The sequence below is a fragment of the Pristiophorus japonicus genome, chromosome 14 (genome assembly GCF_044704955.1).
Source record: "Pristiophorus japonicus isolate sPriJap1 chromosome 14, sPriJap1.hap1, whole genome shotgun sequence".
In the NCBI taxonomy this organism is placed as follows: domain Eukaryota; kingdom Metazoa; phylum Chordata; class Chondrichthyes; family Pristiophoridae; genus Pristiophorus; species Pristiophorus japonicus.
This window is the reverse complement of record NC_091990.1, coordinates 86,474,463-86,490,888: the sequence shown is the minus strand read 5'-3', so window position 1 is coordinate 86,490,888 and position 16,426 is coordinate 86,474,463. Positions and strand designations below refer to the sequence as shown.

Here is a 16,426-nt window from a genome sequence, read left to right as displayed (position 1 = left end):
CACAGTTTGCCCAGATAACAGAGTGTGTCCACGTATCAGAGTGCACAGGTATCAGAGCGCCCAGGTATCTCAGTGCGCAGGTTTCAGAGTGTCCAGATATCAGAGCGTGCCCAAGAATCACAGTGCCCAGGTATCAGCCTGCCGAGGTATCACAGCGTTCAAAGGTAGCACAATGCCCAGCTAGCACAGTGTGCCCAGGTATCAGAGTGCCCAGGTATCACAGAGTGCCCAGGTATCGCAGAGCGGCAATGTATCGCAGTGTCCCCTGGTATCTGTGTCCCCACGTATCTGTGTGCCCAGGTATCACAGCGTGCCCAGGTATCACAGCGTGCCCAGGTATCACAATGTGTCCAGGTATCACAATGCTCAGGTATCACAGCGTGCCCAGATATCACGGCGTGCCCAGGTATCAGAGTGCGCCGAGGTATCTCAGTGTCCCCAGGTAACAGAGTGTGCCCAGATATCAGAGTGTGCCCAGGTATCAGAGTGTGCCCAGGTATCGCAGACTGCCCAGGTATCGCAGAGTTCCCAGGTATCGCAGTGCCCAGGTATCAGTCTGCCGAGGTATCACAGAGTGCAAAGGTAGCACAGTGCCCAGATATCACTGTGCCCAGGTATCGCAGAGCACCCATGTATTGCTGTGTCCCCAGGTATCTGTGTCCCCAGGTATCCCAGAGTACCCAGGTATCGCAGAGTGCCCAGGTATCGCAGAGTGCCCAGGTATCAGAGTGTGCCCAGCTATCACAGTGCACAGGTATCAGAGTGTGCCCAGGTATCACAATGCGCCCAGGTATCACTGAGAGCCCAGGTATCGCAGAGAGCCCAGGTATCAGAGTGTGCCCAGGTATCACAGACTGCCCAGGTATCGCAGAGTGCCCAGGTATCGCAGAGTGCCCAGGTATCACAGTGTGCCCAGGTATCACAATACGCCCAGGTATCACAGAGAGCCCAGGTATCACAGTGTGCCCAGGTATCACAGAATGCGCAGTTATCGCAGTGTGCCCAGTTATCGCAGTGTGCCCAGGTATCAGAGTGTGCCCAGGTATCAGAATGCCCAGGTTTCACAGAGCGCCAAGGTGGAAAGGTACCTGTGAGCCCAGGTATCACAGTGTGCCAAGTATCAGAGTGCCCATGTATCAGAATGTGCCCAGGTATCACAGAGCATGCCCAGGTATCACAGTGTGCCCATATGTCACAGTGCCCAGGTACTACTGTGTGCCCAGGTATCAGAGTGCCCGGGTATCAGAGTGCCCGGGTATCACAGAGTGACCGGGTATCACAGAGTGCCCAGGCATCACAGTGTGCCCAGGTATCACAGTGTGCCCAGGTATCACAGTGCACAGGTATCACAGTGCACAGGTATCACAGGGTGCCCAGGTTTCACAGTGTGCTCAGATATCAGAGTGTGTCCAGGTATCACAGAGTGCCCAGGTATTACATAGTGCCCAGGTAGCGCAGAGCGGCAATGTATCGCAGTGTCCCCAGGTATGTGTGTGCCCAGGTATGTGTGTGCCCAGGTATCTGTGTCCCCAGGTATCCCAGAGTGCCCAGGTATCGCAGAGTGCCCAGCTATCACAGTGCACAGGTATCAGAGTGTGCCCAGGTATCACAATGCGCCAAGGTATCGCAGAGAGCCCAGGTATCACAGTGCCCAGGTAGCACAGTGTGCCCAGGTATCAGAGTGCCCAGGTATCGCAGTGTGCCCAGGTATCGCAGAGTGCCCGGTATCGCAAAGTGCCCGGTTTCACAGTGTGCCCAGGTATCAGAATGTCCAGGTATCAGAGTGTGCCCAGATATCAGAGTGTGCCCAGGTATCAGAGTGTGCCCAGGTATCACAGTGCGCCCGGGTATCACAGTGCCCGGGTATCAGAGTGTGCCCAGGTATCACAGTGACCGGGTATCAGAGTGACTGGGTATCAGAGTGCCCAGTTATCACAGAGTGCACAGGTATCACAGTGTGCCCAGATTTCACAGTGTGCCCAAGTATCACAGTGTGCCCAGATATCAGAGTTTGTCCAGGTATCAGAGTGCCCAGGTATCAGAGCGCCCAGGTATCTCAGTGCCCAGGTTTCAGAGTGCCCAGATATCAGAATGTGCCCAAGAATCACAGTGCCCAGGCACCATCCTGCCGAGGTATCACAGAGTGCAAAGGTAGCACAGTGCCCAGCGAGCACAATGTGCCCAGGTATCAGAGTGCCCAGGTATCACAGAGTGCACAGGTATCGCAGAGCTGCAATGTATGGCAGTGTCCCCTGGTATCTGTGTCACCACGTATCTGTGTGCCTAGGTATCACAGCGTGCCCAGGTATCACAATGCCCAGGTATCACAGCGTGCCCAGATATCACGGCGTGCCCAGGTATCAGAGTGCGCCGAGGTATCTCAGTGTCCCCAGGTAACAGAGTGTGCCCAGATATAAGAGTGTGCCCAGGTATCAGAGTGTGCCCAGGTATCGCAGACTGCCCAGGTATCGCAGAGTGCCCAGGTATCGCAGAGTGCCCAGGTATCACAGTGCCCAGGTATCAGTCTGCCGAGTTTTCACAGAGTGCAAAGGTAGCATTGTGCCCAGATATCACTGTGCCCAGGTATCTCAGAGCGACCAGGTATCGCTGTGTCCCCAAGTATCCCAGAGTGCCCAGGTATCGCAGAGTGCCCAGGTATCAGAGTGTGCCCAGCTATCACAGTGCACAGGTATCAGAATGTGCCCAGGTATCACAATGCGCCCAGGTATCGCTGAGAGCCCAGGTATCGCAGAGAGCCCAGGTATCAGAGTGTGCCCAGGTATCAGAGTGTGCCCAGGTATCACAGTGCCCAGGTATCAGTCTGCCGAGGTATCACACAGTGCAAAGGTAGCACATTGCCCAGATATCACTGTGCCCAGGTATCGCAGAGCGCCTATGTATCACTGTGTCCCCAGGCCCAGGTATCTATGTCCCCAGGTATCCCAGAGTGCCCAGGTATCGCAGAGTGCCCTGGTATCACAGTGTGCCCAGGTATCAGAGTGTGCCCAGCTATCACAGTGCACAGGTATCACAGTGTGCCCAGGTATCACAATGCGCCCAGGTATCACAGAGAGCCCAGGTATCACAGAGTGCCCAGCTATCACAGAGTGCCCAGTTATAGCAGTGTGCCCAGGTATCGCAGTGTGCCCAGGTATCGCAATGTGCCCAGGTATCAGAATGCCCAGGTTTCACAGAGTGCCACTGTATCACAGTGCCCAGGTATCTGTGAGCCCAGGTATCAGAGTGTGCCCAGGTATCAGAGTGTGCCCAGGTATCAGAGTGCCCAGGTATCTGAATGCACAGGTTTCACAGAGTGCCAAGGTATCACAGAGTGCCCAGGCATCACAATGTGCCCAGGTATCACAGAGTGCCCAGATATCAGTGTGCCCCGGTATCACAGTGTGCCCAGGTATCACATTGCCCAGGTATCACATTGCCCAGGTATCACAGTGCCCAGGTATCAAAGAGTGCCCAATTATCAGTGTGCCCAGGTGTCAGAGTGTGCCCAGCTATCAGAGTGCACAGGTATCAGAGTGTGCCCAGGTATCACAATGCGCCCAGGTATCGCAGAGAGCCCAGGTATCACAGTGCCCAGGTATCAGTCTGCTGAGGTATCAGTCTGCTGAGGTATCACAGAGTGGAAAGGTAGCACATGCCCAGATATCACTGTGCCCAGGTATCACAGTGTGCTCAGGTATCAGAGTGTGCCCAGGTGTCACAGTGCCCATTATCACAGTGTGCCCAGGTATCACAATGTGCCCAGGAATCACAGTGTGCCCGGATATCAGAGTGCCCGGATATCAGAGTGCCCGGGTATCAGAGTGTGCCCATGTATCAGAGTGTGCCCAGATATCACAGAGTGCCCAGATATCACAGAGTTCCCAGGTAACACAGTGTGCGCAGGTATCAAAGAGTGCCAGGTATCAGTGTGCCCAGGTATCAGTGTGCCCCGGTATTGCAGTGTGCCCAGGTATCACAGTACCCAGATATCAAAGAGTGCCCAATTTTCAGTGTGCCCAGGTATCGCAGTGCCCAAGTATCACAGTGTGCCTGGGTATCACAGTGTGCCCAGGTATCACAGAGTTCCCAGGTATCACGGTGTGCGCAGGTATCACAGTGTCCCCAGGTATCACAGTTTCTAGGTATCACAGTGTGCATAGGTATTAGAGTGCCCAGGTATCACAGTGTGCATAGGTATTAGAGTGCCCAGGTATCCGTGCCCATGTATCACAGAATGCCCAGGTATCAGAGAGTGCCCAGGTATCACAGAGTGCCCAGGTATCAGTGTGCCCAGATATCAGTGTGCCCAGGTATCGCAGAGTGCCCAGGTGTCAGAGTGTGCCCAGGTATCAGAGTGCACAGGTATCACAATGCGCCCAGGTAACAGAGTGAATGGTACCACAGAGTGCCCAAGTTTCAACGTGTGCCCAGGTATCACAGTATGCCCAAGTATCACAGTGTGCTCAAGTATCACAGTGTGCCCAGGTATCACAATGTGCCCAGGTATGACAGTGCCCAGGTAACACAGCATGCCCAGGTATCAGTGTGCCCAGTTATCACAGTGTGCCCAGGTATCACAGTGCCCACATATCACAGTGTGCACAGATATCACAGTGCCCAGTTTTCACTGTGCCCAGGTATCACAGTGCTCAGGTATCACAGTGCCCAGGAATCAGTGTGCCAAGGTATCAGAGAATGCCCAGGTATCAGAGTGTGCCCAGGTATCACAGTGTGCCCCGGTATCGCAGCGAGACCAGGTATCGCAGCGAGTCCAGGTATCGCAGCGAGTCCAGGTATCGCAGAGTGCCCAGGCATCACAGTGTCCCCAGGTATCATAGTGTGCCCAGGAATCACAGTGTGCCCAGGTATCAGAGAATGCACAGTTATCACAGAGTGCCCTGGTATCACAGAGTGCCCAGGTAACAGAGTGAATGGTACCACAGAGTGCCCAAGTTTCAACGTGTGCCCAGGTATCACAGTATGCCCAGGTATCAGTGTGCCCAGTTATCACAGTGTGTCCAGGTATCAGAGTGCCCACAAATCACAGTGTGCACAGATATCACAGTGCCCAGTTTTCACTGTGCCCAGGTATCACAGTGCCCAGGTATCACAGTGCCCAGGTATCACAGTGCCCAGGAATCAGTGTGCCAAGGTATCAGAGAATGCCCAGGTATCAGAGTGTGCCCACGTATCACAGTGTGCCCCGGTATCGCAGCGAGCCCAGGTATCGCAGCGAGTCCAGGTATCACAGCGCCCAGGTATCACAGTGTGTTCAGATATCAGAGTGTCCAGGTATCACAGTGCCCAGCTATCACAGTGCCCAGCTATCGCAGTGTGCCCGGGTATCACAGTGTGCCCAGGTATCGCAGTGTGCCCAGGTATCGCAGAGTGCCCAGGCATCACAGTGTGCCCAGGTATCACAGTGTGCCCAGGTATCAGAGTGTGTCCAAGTATCACAATGTGCCCAGGTATCACAATGTGCCCAGGTTTCACAGTGTGCCCAAGTATCACAGTGTGCCAAGGTATCAGAATGCCCAGGTATCTGTGAGCTCAGGCATCACAGTGTGCCCAGGTATCAGAGTGTGCCCATATGTCAGAGTGCCCAGGTATCACAGTGTGCCCAGGAAGCACAGTGCGCCCGGGTATCAGAGTGCCCGGGTATCAGAGCGTGCCCAGGTATCACAGAGTGACTGGGTATCAGAGTGCCCAGGCATCACAGAGTGCTCAGGTATCACAGTGTCCCCAGGTATCACAGTGCCCAGGAATCACTGTGCCAAGGTATCAGAGAATGCCCAGGTATCAGAGTGTGCCCAGGTATCGCAGCAAGCCCAGGTATCGCAGCGAGTCCAGGTATCACAGCGAGTCCAGGTATCACAGCGAGTCCAGGTTTCACAGTGTGCTCAGGTATCAGAGTGTCCAGGTATCACAGTGCCCAGCCATCACAGTGCCCAGGTATCGCAGTGTGCCCAGGTATCGCAGTGTGCCCGGGTATCGCAGTGTGCCCGGGTATCGCAGAGTGCCCAGGCATCACAGTGTGCCCAGGTATCACAGTGTGCCCAGGTATCACAGTGTCCCCAAGTATCACAATGTGTCCAGGTATCACAATGTCCAGGTATCACAGCGTGCTCAGATATCACGGCGTGCCCAGGTATCAGAGTGCGCCGAGGTATCTCAGTGTTCCCAGGTATCAGAGTGTGCCCAGATATCAGAGTGTGCCCAGGTATCAGAGTGTGCCCAGGTATCACAGACTGCCCAGGTATCGCAGAGTGCCCAGGTATCAGAGTGTGCCCAGGTATCACAGTGTGCCCAGGTATCAGTCTGCCGACGTATCACAGAGTGCAAAGGTAGCACAGTGCCCAGATGTCACTATGCCCTGGTATCGCAGAACGCCCATGTATCGCTGTGTCCCCAGGTATCTGTGTCCCCAGGTATTCCAGAGTGCCCAGATATCACAGTGTGCCCAGGTATCACAGAGTGCCAAGGTATCACAGTGTGCCAAGGTTTCAGAGTTTGCCAAGGTATTAGAGTGTGCCCAGGTACCACAGAGAGCCCAGGTACCACAGAGAGCCCAGGTATCGCAGTGTGCCCAGGTGTCAGAATGCCCAGATTTCACCGAGTGCCAAGGTATCACAGTGCCCAGGTATCAGAATGCCCAGGTTTCACAGAGTGCCCAGGCATCACAGTGTCCCCAGGTGTCACAGTGTGCCCAGGTATTACAATGTGCCTAGGTTTCACAGTGTGTCCAAGTATCACAGTGTGCCCAGGTATCACAGTGTGCCCAGATATCAGAGTGCGTCCAGGTATCAGAGTGTGCCCAGGTATCACAGTGTGCCCAGGTATCACAGTGTGCCCAGGTATCACAATGTGCCCAGGTTTCACAGTGTGCCCAAGTATCACAGTATGCCCAGGTATCACAGTGTGCCCAGATATCAGAGTGCGTCCAGGTATCACAGTGTGCCTAGGTTTCAGAGTGTGCCCAAGTATCACAGTGTGCCCAGGTATCACAGTGTGCCCAGATATCACAGTGCGTCCAGGTATCAGAGTGTGCCGAGGTATCACAGTGTGCCCAGGTATCACAGTGTGCCCAGATATCAGAGTGCGTCCAGGTATCAGAGTGTGCCCAGGTATTAGAATGCCCAGGTTTCACAGAGTGCCAAGGTATCACAGTGCCCAGGTATCGGTGAGCCCAGGTATCACAGTGCGCCTGCCCAGGTATCTCAGTGTGCCCAGGTATCACAGTGTGCCCATGTGTCACGTGTGCCCAGGAATCACAGTGTGCCCGGGTATCAGAGTGCCTGGGTATCAGAGTGTGCCCAGGTATCGCAGAGTGCCCAGGCATCACAGTGTCCCAAGGTATCATAGTGTGCCCAGGAATCACAGTGTGCCCAGGTATCAGAGAATGCACAGTTATCACAGAGTGCCCTGGTATCACAGAGTGCCCAGGTAACAGAGTGAATGGTACCACAGAGTGCCCAAGTTTCAACGTGTGCCCAGGTATCACAGTATGCCCAAGTATCACAGTGTGCTCAAGTATCACAGTGTGCCCAGGTATCACAATTGGCCAGGTATCACAGTGCCCAGATAACACAGCATGCCCAGGTATCAGAGTGCCCAGTTTTCACTGTGCCCAGGTATCACAGTGCCCACATATCACAGTGCCCAGGAATCAGTGTGCCAAGGTATCAGAGAATGCCCAGGTATCAGAGTGTGCCCACGTATCACAGTGTGCCACGGTATCGCAGCGAGTCCAGGTATCACAGCGCCCACTTATCACAGTGTGCTCAGATATCAGAGTGTCCAGGTATCACAGTGCCCAGCTATCACAGTGCCCAGCTATCGCAGTGTGCCCAGGTATCGCAGTGTGCCCAGGTATCGCAGAGTGCCCAGGCATCACAGTGTGCCCAGGTATCACCATGTGCCCAGGTATCACAGTGTGTCCAAGTATCACAATGTGCCCAGGTATCACAATGTGCCCAGGTTTCACAGTGTGCCCAAGTATCACAGTGTGCCCAGGTATCAGAGTCTGCCCAGGTATCAGAGTGCCCAGGTATCAGAGTGCCCAGGTATCAGTGTGCCCAGGTATCTGTGAGCTCAGGTATCACAGTGTGCCCAGGTATCAGAGTGTGCCCAGGTATCACAGTGTGCCCATATGTCAGAGTGCCCAGGTATCACAGTGTGCCCAGGAAGCACAGTGCGCCCGGGCATCAGAGTGCCTGGGTATCAGAGCGTGCCCAGGTATCACAGAGTGACTGGGTATCAGAGTGCCCAGGCATCACAGAGTGCTCAGGTATCACAGTGTCCCCAGGTATCACAGTGTGCCCAGGTATCACAATGTGCCCAGGTATCACAATGTGCCCAGATTTCACAGTATGCCCAAGTATCACAGTGTGCCCAGATATCAGAGTGCCCAGTTATCTCAGTGCCCAGGTTTCAGAGTGCCCAGATATCAGAGTGTGCCCAAGAATCACAGTGCCCAGGTATCAGTCTGCCGAGGTATCACAGAGTGCAAAGGTAGCACAGTGCCCAGCTAGCACAGTGTGCCCAGGTATCGCAGGTTGCCCAGGTATCACAGTGTGCCCAGGTATCGCAGGGTGCCCAGGTATCACAGAGTCCCCAAGTATCACAATGTGTCCAGGTATCACAATGTCCAGGTATCACAGCGTGCTCAGATATCACGGCGTGCCCAGGTATCAGAGTGCGCCGAGGTATCTCAGTGTTCCCAGTTATCACAGTGTGCCCAGATATCAGAGTGTGCCCAGGTATCAGTCTGCCGAGGTATCACAGAGTGCAAAGGTAGCACAGTGCCCAGATGTCACTGTGCCCAGGTATCGCAGAACGCCCAGGTATCGCAGAGTGCCCAGGTACCACAGAGAGCCCAGGTATCGCAGTGTGCCCAGGTATCAGAATACCCAGGTTTCACAGAGTGCCCAGGCATCACAGTGTCCCCAAGTATCACAGTGTGCCCAGGTATCACAATGTGCCTAGGTTTCACAGTGTGCCCAAGTATCACAGTGTGCCCAGGTATCACAGTGCGCCCAGATATCAGAGTGCGTCCAGGTATCAGAGTGTGTCCAGGTATCAGAGTGTGCCCAGGTATCAGAATGCCCAGGTATCACAGTGTGCCCAGGTATCACAGTGTGCCCAGGTATCGCAGGGTGCCCAGGTATCGCAGGGTGCCCAAGTATCACAATGTGTCCAGGTATCACAATGTCCAGGTATCACAGCGTGCTCAGATATCACGGCGTGCCCAGGTATCAGAGTGCGCCGAGATATCTCAGTGTTCCCAGGTATCAGAGTGTGCCCAGATATCAGAGTGTGCCCAGGTATCAGAGTGTGCCCAGGTATCACAGACTGCCCAGGTATCGCAGAGTGCCCAGGTATCACAGTGTGCCCAGGTATCACAGTGTGCCAAGGTATCAGTCTGCCGAGGTATCACAGAGTGCCCAGGTATCGCAGAATGCCCATGTATCGCTGTGTCCCCAGGTATCTGTGTCCCCAGGTATTCCAGAGTGCCCAGGTATCACAGAGTGCCCAGGTATCACAGAGTGCCAAGGTATCAGTGTGCCAAGGTATCAGAGTGTGCCCAGGTATCACAATGCGCCCAGGTATCACAGAGAGCCCAGGTACCACAGAGAGCCCAGGTATCGCAGTGTGCCCAGGTATCAGAATGCCCAGGTTTCATCGAGTGCCAAGGTATCACAGTGCCCAGGTATCACAGCGTGCCCAGGTATCACGGCGTGCCCAGGTATCAGAGTGCGCCGAGGTATCTCAGTGTTCCCAGGTATCAGTGTGCCCAGTTATCACAGTGTGCCCAGGTATCACAGTGCCCACATATCACAGTGTGCACAGATATCACAGTGCCCAGTTTTCACTGTGCCCAGGTATCACAGTGCCCAGGTATCACAGTGCCCAGGTATCACAGTGCCAAGGTATCAGAGAATGCCAAGGTATCAGAGAATGCCCAGGTATCACAGTGTGCCACGGTATCGCAGCGAGCCCAGGTATCGCAGCGAGTCCAGGTATCACAGCGCCCAGGTATCACAGTGTGCTCAGATATCAGAGTGTCCAGGTATCACAGTGCCCAGCTATCACAGTGCCCAGCTATCGCAGTGTGCCCAGGTATCGCAGTGTGCCCAGGTATCGCAGTGTGCCCGGGTATCGCAGAGTGCCCAGGCATCACAGTGTGCCCAGGTATCACAGTGTGCCCAGGTATCACAGTGTGTCCGAGTATCACAATGTGCCCAGGTATCACAATGTGCCCAGGTTTCACAGTGTGCCCAAGTATCACAGTGTGCCCAGATATCAGAGTGCGTCCAGGTATCAGAGTGCCCAGGTATCAGAGTCTGCCCAGGTATCAGAGTGTCCAGGTATCAGTGTGCCCAGGTATCACAGTGTGCCCAGGTATCAGAATGCCCAGGTATCACAGAGTGCAAAGGTAGCACAGTGCCAAGCGAGCACAGTGTGCCCAGGTATCGCAGGGTGCCCAGGTATCACAGTGTGCCCAGGTATCGCAGGGTGCCCAGGTATCACAGAGTCCCCAAGTATCACAATATGTCCAGGTATCACAATGTCCAAGTATCACAGCGTGCTCAGATATCACGGCGTGCCCAGGTATCAGAGTGCGCCGAGGTATCTCAGTGTTCCCAGGTATCACAGTGTGCCCAGATATCAGAGTGTGCCCAGGTATCAGTCTGCCGAGGTATCACAGAGTGCAAAGGTAGCACAGTGCCCAGATGTCACTGTGCCCAGATGTCACTGTGCCCAGGTATCGCAGAACGCCCATGTATCGCTGTGTCCCCAGGTATCTGTGTCCCCAGGTATTCCAGAGTGCCCAGGTATCACAGAATGCCCAGGTATCGCAGAGTGCCCAGGTACCACAGAGAGCCCAGGTATCGCAGTGTGCCCAGGTATCAGAATGCCCAGGTTTCACCGAGTGCCAAGGTATCACAGTGCCCAGGTATCAGAATACCCAGGTTTCACAGAGTGCCCAGGCATCACAGTGTTCCCAGGTATCACAGTGTGCCCAGGTATCACAATGTGCCTAGGTATCACAGAGAGCCCAGGTATCACAGAGTGCCCAGCTATCACAGAGTGCCCAGTTATAGCAGTGTGCCCAGGTATCGCAGTGTGCCCAGGTATCGCAATGTGCCCAGGTATCAGAATACCCAGGTTTCACAGAGTGCCACGGTATCGCAGTGCCCAGGTATCTGTGAGCCCAGGTATCAGAGTGTGCCCAGATATCAGAGTGTGCCCAGGTATCAGAGTGCCCAGGTATCTGAATGCGCAGGTTTCACAGAGTGCCAAGGTATCACAGAGTGCCCAGGCATCACAATGTGCCCAGGTATCACAGAGTGCCCAGATATCAGTGTGCCCCGGTATCGCAGTGTGCCCAGGTATCACAGAGTGCCCAGGTATCACAGAGTGCCCAGGTATCAGTGTGCCCAGATATCAGTGTGCCCCGGTATCACAGTGTGCCCAGGTGTCAGAGTGTGCCCAGCTATCAGAGTGCACAGGTATCAGAGTGTGTCCAGGTATCACAATGCGCCCAGGTATCGCAGAGAGCCCAGGTATCACAGTGCCCAGGTATCAGTCTGCTGAGGTATCACAGAGTGGAAAGGTAGCACATGCCCAGATATCACTGTGCCCAGGTATCACAGTGTGCCCAGGTATCAGAGTGTGCCCAGGTGTCACAGTGCCCAGTTATCACAGTGTGCCCAGGTATCACAGTGTGCCCAGGAATCACAGTGTGCCCGGATATCAGAGTGCCCGGGTATCAGAGTGCCCGGGTATCAGAGTGTGCCCATGTATCAGAGTGTGCCCAGATATCACAGAGTGCCCAGATATCACAGAGTTCCCAGGTATCACAGTGTGCGCAGGTATCAAAGAGTGCCAGGTATCAGTGTGCCCAGGTATCAGTGTGCCCCGGTATTGCAGTGTGCCCAGGTATCACAGTACCCAGATATCAAAGAGTGCCCAATTTTCAGTGTGCCCAGGTATCGCAGTGCCCAAGTATCACAGTGTGCCTGGGTATCACAGTGTGCCCAGGTATCACAGTGTGCCCAGGTATCACAGAGTTCCCAGGTATCACGGTGTGCGCAGGTATCACAGTGTCCCCAGGTATCACAGTTTCTAGGTATCACAGTGTGCATAGGTATTAGAGTGCCCAGGTATCACAGTGTGCATAGGTATTAGAGTGCCCAGGTATCCGTGCCCATGTATCACAGAATGCCCAGGTATCACAGTGTGCCCAGGTATCAGTGTGCCCAGATATCAGTGTGCCCAGGTATCGCAGAGTGCCCAGGTGTCAGAGTGTGCCCAGGTATCAGAGTGCACAGGTATCACAATGCGCCCAGGTAACAGAGTGAATGGTACCACAGAGTGCCCAAGTTTCAACGTGTGCCCAGGTATCACAGTATGCCCAAGTATCACAGTGTGCTCAAGTATCACAGTGTGCCCAGGTATCACAATGTGCCCAGGTATGACAGTGCCCAGGTAACACAGCATGCCCAGGTATCAGTGTGCCCAGTTATCACAGTGTGCCCAGGTATCACAGTGCCCACATATCACAGTGTGCACAGATATCACAGTGCCCAGTTTTCACTGTGCCCAGGTATCACAGTGCCCAGGTATCACAGTGCCCAGGAATCAGTGTGCCAAGGTATCAGAGAATGCCCAGGTATCAGAGTGTGCCCAGGTATCACAGTGTGCCCCGGTATCGCTGCGAGTCCAGGTATCACAGCGCCCAGGTATCGCAGAGTGCCCAGGCATCACAGTGTCCCCAGGTATCATAGTGTGCCCAGGAATCACAGTGTGCCCAGGTATCAGAGAATGCACAGTTATCACAGAGTGCCCTGGTATCACAGAGTGCCCAGGTAACAGAGTGAATGGTACCACAGAGTGCCCAAGTTTCAACGTGTGCCCAGGTATCACAGTATGCCCAAATATCACAGTGTGCTCAAGTATCACAGTGTGCCCAGGTATCACAATGTGCCCAGGTATCACAGTGCCCAGGTAACACAGCATGCCCAGGTATCAGTGTGCCCAGTTATCACAGTGTGTCCAGGTATCAGAGTGCACACAAATCACAGTGTGCACAGATATCACAGTGCCCAGTTTTCACTGTGCCCAGGTATCACAGTGCCCAGGTATCACAGTGCCCAGGAATCAGTGTGCCAAGGTATCAGAGAATGCCCAGGTATCAGAGTGTGCCCACGTATCACAGTGTGCCCCGGTATCGCAGCGAGCCCAGGTATCGCAGCGAGTCCAGGTATCACAGCGCCCAGGTATCACAGTGTGTTCAGATATCAGAGTGTCCAGGTATCACAGTGCCCAGCTATCACAGTGCCCAGCTATCGCAGTGTGCCCGGGTATCACAGTGTGCCCAGGTATCGCAGTGTGCCCAGGTATCGCAGAGTGCCCAGGCATCACAGTGTGCCCAGGTATCGCAGAGTGCCCAGGCATCACAGTGTGCCCAGGTATCACAGTGTGCCCAGGTATCAGAGTGTGTCCAAGTATCACAATGTGCCCAGGTATCACAATGTGCCCAGGTATCAGAATGCCCAGGTATCTGTGAGCTCAGGTATACAGTGTGCCCAGGTATCAGAGTGTGCCCATATGTCAGAGTGCCCAGGTATCACAGTGTGCCCAGGAAGCACAGTGCACCCGGGTATCAGAGTGCCCGGGTATCAAGAGCGTGCCCAGGTATCACAGAGTGACTGGGTATCAGAGTGCCCAGGCATCACAGAGTGCTCAGGTATCACAGTGTCCCCAGGTATCACAATGTGCCCAGGTATCACAATGTGCCCAGATTTCACAGTATGCCCAAGTATCACAGTGTGCCCAGATATCAGAGTGCCCAGTTATCTCAGTGCCCAGGTTTCAGATTGCCCAGATAGCAGAGTGTGCCCAAGAATCACAGTGCCCAGGTATCAGTCTGCCAAGGTATCACAGAGTGCAAAGGTAGCACAGTGCCAAGCGAGCACAGTGTGCCCAGGTATCGCAGGGTGCCCAGGTATCACAGTGTGCCCAGGTATCGCAGGGTGCCCAGGTATCACAGAGTCCCCAAGTATCACAATATGTCCAGGTATCACAATGTCCAAGTATCACAGCGTGCTCAGATATCACGGCGTGCCCAGGTATCAGAGTGCGCCGAGGTATCTCAGTGTTCCCAGGTATCACAGTGTGCCCAGATATCAGAGTGTGCCCAGGTATCAGTCTGCCGAGGTATCACAGAGTGCAAAGGTAGCACAGTGCCCAGATGTCACTGTGCCCAGATGTCACTGTGCCCAGGTATCGCAGAACACCCATGTATCGCTGTGTCCCCAAGTATATGTGCCCCAGGTATTCCAGAGTGCCCAGGTATCACAGAATGCCCAGGTATCGCAGAGTGCCAAGGTATCACAGTGTGCCAAGGTATCAGAGTGTGCCCAGGTATCACAATGTGCCCAGGTATCACAGAGAGCCCAGGTACCACAGAGAGCCCAGGTATCGCAGTGTGCCCAGGTATCAGAATGCCCAGGTTTCACCGAGTGCCAAGGTATCACAGTGCCCAGGTATCAGAATACCCAGGTTTCACAGAGTGCCCAGGTATCGCAGTGTGCCCAGGTATCACAGTGTGCCCAGGTTTCACCGAGTGCCAAGGTTTCACAGTGTGCCCAAGTATCACAGTGTGCCCAGGTATCACAGTGTGCCCAGATATCACAATGTGCCTAGGTTTCACAGTGTGCCCAAGTATCACAGTGTGCCCAGGTATCACAGTGTTCCCAGATATCAGAGTGCGTCCAGGTATCAGAGTGTGCCCAGGTCTCAGAATGCCCAGGTTTCACAGAGTGCCAAGGTATCACAGTGCCCAGGTATCTGTGAGCCCAGGTATCACAGTGCACCTGCCCAGGTATCTCAGTGTGCCCAGGTATCACAGTGTGCCCATGTGTCACAGTGTGCCCAGGAATCACAGTGTGCCCGGGTATCAGAGTGTGCCCAGGTATCACAGAGTGATCGGGTATCAAAGTGCCCAGGTATCGCAGAGTGCCCAGGCATCACAGTGTCCCCAGGTATCAAAGTGTGCCCAGGAATCACAGTGTGCCCAGGTATCGGAGAATGCACAGTTATCACAGAGTGCCCTGGTATCACAGAGTGCCCAGGTAACAGAGTGAATGGTACCACAGAGTGCCCAAGTTTCAACGTGTGCCCAGGTATCACAGTATGCCCAAGTATCACAGTGTGCTCAAGTATCACAGTGTGCCCAGGTATCATAGTGCCCACATATCACAGTGTGCACAGATATCACAGTGCCCAGTTTTCACTGTGCCCAGGTATCACAGTGCCCAGGTATCACAGTGCCCAGGAATCACTGTGCCAAGGTATCAGAGAATGCCCAGGTATCAGAGTGTGCCCAGGTATCGCAGCAAGCCCAGGTATCGCAGCGAGTCCAGGTATCACAGCGAGTCGAGGTATCACAGCGAGTCCAGGTTTCACAGTGTGCTCAGGTATCAGAGTGTCCAGGTATCACAGTGCCCAGCTATCACAGTGCCCAGCTATCGCAGTGTGCCCAGGTATCGCAGTGTGCCCGGGTATCTCAGTGTGCCCAGGTATCGCAGAGTGCCCAGGCATCACAGTGTGCCCAGGTATCACAGTGTGCCCAGGTATCACAGCGTCCCCAAGTATCACAATGTGTCCAGGTATCACAATGTCCAGGTATCACAGCGTGCTCAGATACCACGGCGTGCCCAGGTATCAGAGTGCGCCAAGGTATCACAGACTGCCCAGGTATCGCAGAGTGCCCAGGTATCACAGTGTGCCCAGGTATCACAGTGTGCCCAGGTATCAGTCTGCCGAGGTATCACAGAGTGCAAAGGTAGCACAGTGCCCAGATGTCACTGTGCCCAGGTATCGCAGAACGCCCATGTATCGCTGTGTCCCCAGGTATCTGTGTCCCCAGGTATCTGTGTCCCCAGGTATTCCAGAGTGCCCAGATATCACAGAGTGCCCAGGTATCACAGAGTGCCAAGGTATCACAGTGTGCCAAGGTATCAGAGTGTGCCAAGGTATCAGAGTGTGCCCAGGTATCACAGAGAGCCCAGGTACCACAGAGAGCCCAGGTATCGCAGTGTGCCCAAGTGTCAGAATGCCCAGGTTTCACTGAGTGCCAAGGTATCACAGTGCCCAGGTATCAGAATGCCCAGGTTTCACAGAGTGCCCAGGCATCACAGTGTCCCCAGGTGTCACAGTATGCCCAGGTATCACAATGTGCCTAGGTTTCACAGTGTGTCCAAGTATCACAGTGTGCCCAGGTATCACAGTGTGCCCAGATATCAGAGTGCGTCCAGGTATCGCAGTGTGCCCAGGTATCACAATGTGCCTAGGTTTCACAGTGTGCCCAAGTATCACAGTGTGCCCAGGTATCACAGTGTGCCCAGGTATCAGAGTG

The 16,426-nt window shown here is 54.3% G+C and overlaps 1 protein-coding gene across 1 annotated transcript in view; it reads right to left on the bottom strand.

The window, feature by feature from the left end:
• LOC139279616 (CD44 antigen-like) overlaps positions 1-16,426 on the bottom strand; it is a 159,269-nt gene that overhangs the window by 33,921 nt on the left and 108,922 nt on the right. The window lies entirely within an intron of this gene.